The sequence below is a fragment of the Oryza glaberrima genome, chromosome 9 (assembly GCF_000147395.1).
Source record: "Oryza glaberrima chromosome 9, OglaRS2, whole genome shotgun sequence".
In the NCBI taxonomy this organism is placed as follows: Eukaryota; Viridiplantae; Streptophyta; class Magnoliopsida; order Poales; family Poaceae; genus Oryza; species Oryza glaberrima.
In genome coordinates, this window is record NC_068334.1 from 12,935,627 (window position 1) to 12,943,849 (window position 8,223).

At 47.5% G+C, this 8,223-nt stretch overlaps 2 pseudogenes; one reads left to right on the top strand and one right to left on the bottom strand.

The window, feature by feature from the left end:
- Window positions 1-3,953: 3,953 nt before the first annotated feature.
- On the bottom strand, window positions 3,954-5,481 carry LOC127785360 (uncharacterized; annotated as a pseudogene).
- Window positions 5,482-6,303: 822 nt separating this feature from the next.
- Window positions 6,304-7,564, top strand: LOC127783751 (UDP-glycosyltransferase 85A7-like; annotated as a pseudogene).
- Window positions 7,565-8,223: the final 659 nt, after the last annotated feature.

An 8,223-nucleotide genomic window follows, 5' to 3' on the forward strand; every position in this document is an offset into this window, starting at 1 on the left:
CAACCAATTTTAATTTATTTTTCACATCTAGCCACACACAAACAAATAAACAAACAAAACTAAGAGATAATCCATTCTATGCGATTGACAAAGCATGAATTCTATAATATGCCGCTGACAAAGCTCAGTTCTATAATATACCATCGAACAATTAGTTTTCTTCCTAACATGCTATCGCCGCTAGTCAACAGTTAGTCAAATTCCGTTAAGAGCAAGAAAATATATATTTTACCCCTAGGGTATCATGCATCCTCATCGATTTCATTGGTCATGATTCACTATTTCTTCTCATCGATGAAAAATAGAAATACTTGTCTTTTCATCATCCAAGATTTTTTAGTGCGACGTGGCATTGTGCAAAATCTCAATTTTATCCTAGGTGTAAAATGGTCATTTTTCCTCTCTTAATGGCGTTTGACTAACGACGATGACATACAAGGAAGAAAATAAGTTATTTGATGGTATATTGTAGAATTGAGTTTTATCGGTGGCATATTGTAGAACCTACGCTTTATCGATGGCATAAAATGGATTGATTCAATCCTTAGAGTGTGTTTAGTTCACGTCAAAATTGGAAGTTTAATTGAAATTGGAAAAGTTGGAAGTTTGTGTGTGTAGGAAAGTTTTGATGTGATAAAAAAGTTGGAAGTTTGAACAAAAAATTTGGAACTAAACTCGGCCTTAATTAAAACCCTCATCCATTTGTGATGTTCTTCTTCGTACCTCATAAGTATGGATATCTGCCATCACCCCACCACCAACTCCGTACCCTTTTGGAGTGAGGAAAGAACATGTGGGGCCAAAGAACATACATGTCAACTACCCTCATAACCATCTCTACTTTTCGTGGAAAGGAAAAATAATATTGTGAGGCTATAGGACCTATATGTTAGTTAGAAATATATGTAAAATTTAAGAGATAATGTATAAAAAGTAATGATAATAGTCGGTTAATGATCATTTTTAGCAATTAAAATCCTGTTACAACACACGAGCAATATACTAGTAAGTTATTAGGTTGGTTGTAGATGATCTATTAATTTTTAAAACTGGTAGTTGTCTTATACTATTTTTTCATGAACGCACAAAAGGATTGCACGTAAATATATTAGAATGAAAGAGTTTTTCTTACACAATGCAATCAGCTAGATCGGCTTATGCCAGGGGAAGGGAGAAAAAGCAAAGCAAAATCTGTCTACGGAGGCTAAACTCAACTCCGATCAGTAGGAAGGGGGCAAAACATGCTAAACTCCCAAGAAATCTCCAAAAGCAGCAACGCCAGTTAAAGACCACATATGGCCCTCTGAGAGAATGGACTCCAGAACCACTGAAACAGAAAAATGGACTCCAGAACCACTGAGACAGAAGAGAGCGCAAAGTCGAAAACCCTGGAGTTCCGTTCCTTCCACAATTGCCAAGAGACCAGGAGTACCAGGGAGTCCAAGCCGACACAGAGATGCTCAGGCAAGTAGGCCCTAAAGGATGACCACCAGTCCTGGAGCCAGCTACCTCGGGGGAGGGGATGGGTACCCTAGCCAGGAAGCGACACCACACGGAGCCAGACCTACCGAGCGAACACGCAGTCGAGAAGGATGTGGTTCGCCGTCTCAAGATGCTGAGTGCAAAAGGGGTAGGCCGAGTGACTATCAATGCCATGCTTCTAGAGGAGATTGGCCGTCCAGTAGCGCTGCTGAAATGCAAACCAAAGAAAGACCTTGCATTTAGCAGGACTCTTCGTGTGCTAGAGAAGATCAGCACGTGCAAATGATTGTTGGCCAAAGAAGAACGCCTGGTATACCGAACGCGCCGAGTAGCACTGGTCACTCATCCAACGCCAAACAAGATGATCCCCGACTCCTGGCGAGAGCTTGTATGTGAAGCACCACATCCCACACAAGAAGGAGCTGGGAAATTACCGGGACAGTGATGGCATCGCGGATGTCAGAAACCCAGGAATTGTTTGCCAAGCCAGAAGCAACCGTGCGTGAACCCCAGAGGCACTGGAGCATGGTGAAGAGGAGATCTGGAGCCAAGGAGGCCACCGAGCGGCCACCGATGCATTGGTCAGACCAGAAGAGCATTGACTCTCCATCTCCCGGCACGAAGAAGGTGGACGCCGCGAACATGTCGGAGACGGTCCGCTCGACTGGGGCCTTCAAGCCATCCTAGTAGGGATGCCCTGAGCACTAAAGCCAAAGCCAGCGAACACGCAGAGCAAACCTTGCCATCCTGAGGTCAGGAATTCCCAATCCACCGAAAGCTTTGGGACAACACACGTTCGTCTAGGACACCCTGCACTGCCCCCCATGAGCCGAGTTCGTATCCGTCCATAGGAAGGCACGTCGCTTCTTGTCAATAGCTTTAATAACTTAGACTGGAAGGCTGATCGCCATAGACACATGGATCGCAATGGAGGAGAGAACAGACTAGACCAACACAGAGCGGCTAGCCAGAGTGGTGAGTCGTCCCTTCCGCGGGGGAGGGGGGGGGAGTCGATGGGAAGCTTTATCCACAAGCGGTTGCAGGGCTGCCTTCAACAACATGCGAACAGACAACGTAATGCCGAGGTAGGTGTAAGGAAAGTCAAAAATCGAGCAGGAAAGCAGGACTGAACCAACTCCAGGTCCTCAGCCGAGCAACGCATCGGAGTAATCAAGCATTTGGCAAAGCTGATGCGCAACCCGGACGCTGCACCAAAGACAGAAAGGATGCCCTGGATGCACAATATACATACATACGAGTTGTTACATTAGAGGATGAGTTTCCAATCGAAAATCTATATCTATACCTAATTAAAAAATACATAAGGTTTCCGACAATTTTTTTTCGTCTGTGCGTTTTTTTTTTCGCCGTTTTCCTTTTTTTCCGCTGTCTTTTTCGGTTTTATTCCCATCTGCTTCTTTTCATGGGTTGGCATGGCTGTTGGGCCCGAGGATGGTGGCCCAAGAAAGAGGAAAGGAAGAGAGGTGGCTGCTGGGCCCAAGTGGAGATAGGGATGACGGCCCAAGAGGAAGGGATGGCAGCCCAAGAGGGAGGAGAAGAAGAATGGGCCAGTTTTGGCCCAGACTTAGGAGAGGGCTTTTAGTTTGTTTTTACTTTAAATTAATTATTAAAATTATATTTGTATTATTAAAATTAGCAATTGAGCTTTGAAAAATTCAAAACAATTCTAGATAGTGTGGTTCATTCATGAAAAATTTAATAAAAAATATATTTAGTATTTTATTTTAATAATAACATGTTATTTAATTCTAATTCTAATATATACCTCTATACCTAATAAAAAAATACTAAGGATTTTGGGTGATCCGTTTAATTGTCGGGTCAAAACCGTGGTTGATATAGTATATGTATCTTCCATGTAATCACCTCTCTCTCCTTTTTACACCTATATTACTTGCACTGTGTCTATGGGCCTCTCGGAATAAGTCTACCTTTTTATGGGCCTCACCTGAATAAGTCTACTTTCCCTCCCTCCTGTCAAATCATATTTGCGCGCAAATTTTTTTTTCTCGACCACTAGCACGGACCATGCACATCCGGTTGATGAAAAATCAAAACTATAGTACCTCTTTCTTCAACAAATTTTTTGTTGATTATAAAATCTTATAATGAACCAGTTTTTAATTTAAAAATTAAAGTTAATTATATTATGTGCACAAAAATCCTAATTGCAGCTCATGATTTTTTAAAAAGTATATATTCAAGCAAATTCCCACGGTGAATCTCACCTTAACTAAACCGTATAACAACAATAAGATTAAAATACATTTCACCCGTTGCAACGCACGGGTATTTTTTCTAGTAATATAGAGATGACATTGTTATCCGACTCCTGTGTACGACCAAAGCAACGATGAAAGCTTCACACCTGATAGATGATTCAGTCTATGATGAATCTTGGTGTGCGCATGTTAGCTGTGCCCACGCCGTAACACGATCGGACAGCAACGTTGTACATATAGTAGGGTTCGTTTCCAATATACTTGATCATGAGGTGGAACCATTACCATATTTTTTTCAAATCCTGTTGCAACGCACGGGACCCTTTTGCTAGTACTAGCCAAAAGTCATGACCAAAATATAAAAATGGGTTTACACTTGAATAAGAGTTACGTTGGAAGTTGCCCTTCTTTTTTGAGTCAACCAAACACATGGAGTTTATCAAGAATAAGACCGATAGAAACGAAGCTAGGGATTAACACCAGAAAGTATTTAACTTGATCATACCTGTATGTAAAAAAGAAACATGATTAGGAAGAGTAGCAAAAAAAAGCATATCCAAAACAGTGAGGTCTACGCACTTATTATTGTTTTCTATTTGAACTCCAATTTCTAGAATTAGAGGCTTCTTCTCGTGTAAGCAACGGGACAACTTTTTGACAGTAGATGATAATCTTTTACGAAGGAGCTTCTCCTCCCGCTTTTCATGTTCTGAAATTTCTGCATCTCTAAAAGTATCCTCCTCCTCGTTCTTCCCGAATTGCCTTCTGTGCTCCAAAAGCTCATCCATTGATAAAAGTTTCTGAGAGATGGAATAAAACAGTAACTTGCATCAGAATCTGGTTTACAATGATTACCATAACCTGTTGCTCTCCTTTAACAGAATATGGTTAAACTAATCTGTTTTTATTACAGGCATGCTATCTTCTTTCTACTTTTCTTTTTTGTTGCAAATCAGGCCGTGCTATATCTGTTGAGTAATTCGCCATGTAAATATGTTGTAGCTTTACTGGTTGCTTTAGCTTGCTACTTTCGTTATTGAAAATACAAGGTCTGAAGGCAGTTTATACTTTTAGTCTAAGTTGCTGTTCATGGTAAAAAAAATGCATTCAAAGTTCTCTGTAGTTTAACTATATAGAATGTAGACATTCAATTTGAACAGTACAGTGAAAAATACTGCATCACTAAACACATTAAATGTTCTATTTATTTCTTATTGGTAAACTCGACAGTTTGAATTGCTAAAACTGCATTGTCTCCAAAAAATAACTTGTAGATGGAAGGTTACCTCTGAATCTCTGGTCACCCAGAATACTATCAGCCACTTTGAATCAGGCAAACCAAGGCGTGGTAGAAAATTGTGAAGCAGTTGGAGCATAAGGATGCCAGAGTTGAATTTTTCACGTTGATGGTTCGTGCTACAATTTTAATCACAAAATTGTAGCACCTCAGCGGGCTCCGTCCTCCCGCTGCAACCGGAGGAGCTGAAGAGGCGCCGCGGGTGGTCCGCGACCGCGAGCGATGGCCGGGCGAAGGAGGAGGAGGGGAACGCCGCCTGCTTGTAGACGGATTGTCTCCTCCCGGCCAAATCGGTGGCGGTGGGGAAGAAGAAGAGGCTGGATTGCTCCCGCGCTCCATGGATCGACCGCCGGAGCACGCCGCCGGCGGATCGGAGCAGCGGTGAGGAAGCCATTCTCAAGAAAGGATAAAAAAAAAAAAGAAGAAAAACCTTGGTTTTTGTTTTTTGTTTTTTTTCTTCTCGTGGGACGCGGTCCCGCAGTAATAAAAGGGAGGAGTAGGAGAGTAAATAGCGACCGTGTCGGATACGCCTCATATTTCGTCCCGGCCTTGTTCTCCTTTACGGCCGAAAATCGTGCTGGGCCTTGTCTGCAACCCTGGCCTGTTTATGTGTTCCTTATCTATCCGACCAGTAATAAGGAAAAAGTATACCAAAGGTCCCTCAACTTGTCATCGAGTTACAAAATCATCCCCCAACCACAAAACCAGATATGTTGCGTCCCTCAACTAATCAAAACTGGTCACGATAGTTCCTTTGATGTTTTTGGCCCCGGTTTTGTCGGCGGCTGAGTCAATGTGGGACCCACATTCAGCATGCCACGTCAATCTCTCTCCCTTCCTCCTCTCTCTCTCTCCTCATCTGACGCCGCGAGGAGGGCAGCGCCACGACGGCGGCCGGCTGCGGAGAAGCGGCGCGCGGGCGGTTGGGGAGCAGCTGGCGCGTGCATCTGCCCATGGCAAGGGGATAGCACGGCGAGCCGCCGCCCATGGCGAGCACGCCGTCGAGGTTGGAGGGCGGCGCGGGGGATGGCGGAGACGGGGTGCGGAGGACGGCGAGCAGGTTGGAGGGCGCCGGGAAGGGCGGGGACGGTGCGGCGAGCAGCGTCCCCGAGAGGGAGTCGAGTTCGGCGACTTCATGCACCGCCGCTCCTTCTTGCCGTCACTTCACTCCACCCGCCGCTGCTCCGCCTCGCCGTCGCTCCACTCCGCCCGTCGCCGCTCCGCTCCATCCCACCGACTTCGTGCGCCGCCGCTCCACAGCAGCCGCGTACTCCTGTTCCCATGTGCGACTCCTCCTCGTCCTCGTCCTAGTCCTCGTCGTTGTTGTTGGCGTTGGCCATGGGTGAGGGGAGGAGAGCGCACGCGATACTGTTCCCGTTCCCGTGCTCAGGGCACATCAACCCGACGCTGAAGCTGGCCGAGCTGCTGCACTCGCGCAGGGTGCCCGTCACGTTCGTCAACACGGAGCACAACCACGAGCGGCTGCGGCGGCGGCGGGGCGCTGCGTGGGCGGGACGGGTTCCGGTTCGAGGCGGTGCCGGACAGCACGGTGAGGCTGTACCTGTCGTTGCGGAGGAGCTGCGCGCGATGCTGGTGGAGGTTGCGAGGAGGGTGGCGAGCGACGGCAGCAGCGGTGTGCTGCCCGTGACATGCGTCGTGCTCATTGGCCTCGTCAGCTTCGCGCTCGACGTCGCGGAGGAGCTCGGCGTGCCGGCGTTCGTGCTCTGGGGCACCAGCGCCTGCGGCTTCGCGTGCACGCTCCGGCTTCGCCAGCTACGGCAGAGAGGGTACACGCCGCTCATTCGCTCAAAGGTCCGTTTCGTCCGGCGAGCGATCACTCCGTCGCACGTGTATGATCGATATCGCCATGGATGTGTTTGTTGTCACACGTGCTTGCACACTTGGCGCGTGCTATATTGTATGCGATGGACTAAATCCTTTGCTTTTGCTTCCCCTGCCATGGCAGACGAGAGCTACCTGACGAACAGTTACCTGGACACGCCGATAGACTGGATCGCCGGCGTGCCGACGGTGCGTCTCGGCGACGTCTGCAGCTTCATTCGCACGTTCGACCCGACCAGCTTCGCACTACGCGTGGACGAGGACGAGGCGAACAGCTGCGCCAGGCGCCGGGGCTCATCCTTAACACGTACGTTCGACGACCTCGAGTCCGACGTCTTCGACGTGCTCAGGGACGAGTTCCCGCGCGTGTACACCATCGGCCCGCTCGGCGCCGACCGCGCGAACAACCTAGTCGGCGGCGGCGCCGCTGGGCTGAGCCTGTGGGAAGAGGACGCCGCGTGCATGGCTTGGCTTGACGAGCAGCCGACCGGGTCGGTGCTGTACGTCAGCTTTGGGAGCCTGACGTGATGTCGCCCGTCGAGCTCGCCGAGCTCGCGTGGGGCCTCGCCGACACCCGCGCCCCTTCCTCTCGGTCATCCACCCAGGCCTCGTCGCCGCCGCCGGCGGCACTGCTCCGCTCCCCTCTGCTCGGCTGATCCTTTGGGAGAGAGTGGATAGATACAGAGAAGAGAGGGGATGAGGAGAGGAGAGGAGAGGAGCGAGGAAGAGAGGTGGAGAGGGGAGGGAAAAGGAGGCTGACATGTGGGGCCCACATGGGTCCCACGCTGAGTCAGCTGCCACGTTGGACAAAATCGGAGTCAAAACCGCCGAGGAACCTAGTTTGCACTGGTTTTGTAAGTTGGAGGATGCGTTGTATCTGGTTTTACGGTTGGGGGATGATTTTGTAACTCGATGACAAGATGAGGGACCTTCGGTGTACTTTTTCCCAGTGATAATACCAAAGAGTAAAGTTCATCACCAGTCCCTAAACTTGTACCGCTGTGTCATCCCGGTCCCTAAACTCGCAAATCGACCGTTCAGGTCCTCAAACTTGTTCGACTGTGTCATCCCGGTCCCTAAACTTGCAGATCACTCGTTTAGTTCCTCCAACTTGTTCATTTGTGTCACCCCGGTCTCTAAACTTGGATTTGAATATCATCTGTTTCAAATAGGACGGTCTAAAGACTTTATATTTAAAAAATAATTCATAACTTTTTCATGTGAACTCTAATGGAGACAAACTTTATATCAAACTTGTAGCCCTCGACGCGATCTACAACTTTGTAGTTGATTTTTTTTTATTTTAAGTCATTTTTTGTCCCAAAATGTAATTTTAAAATTAAAATTTCAAAATCTATA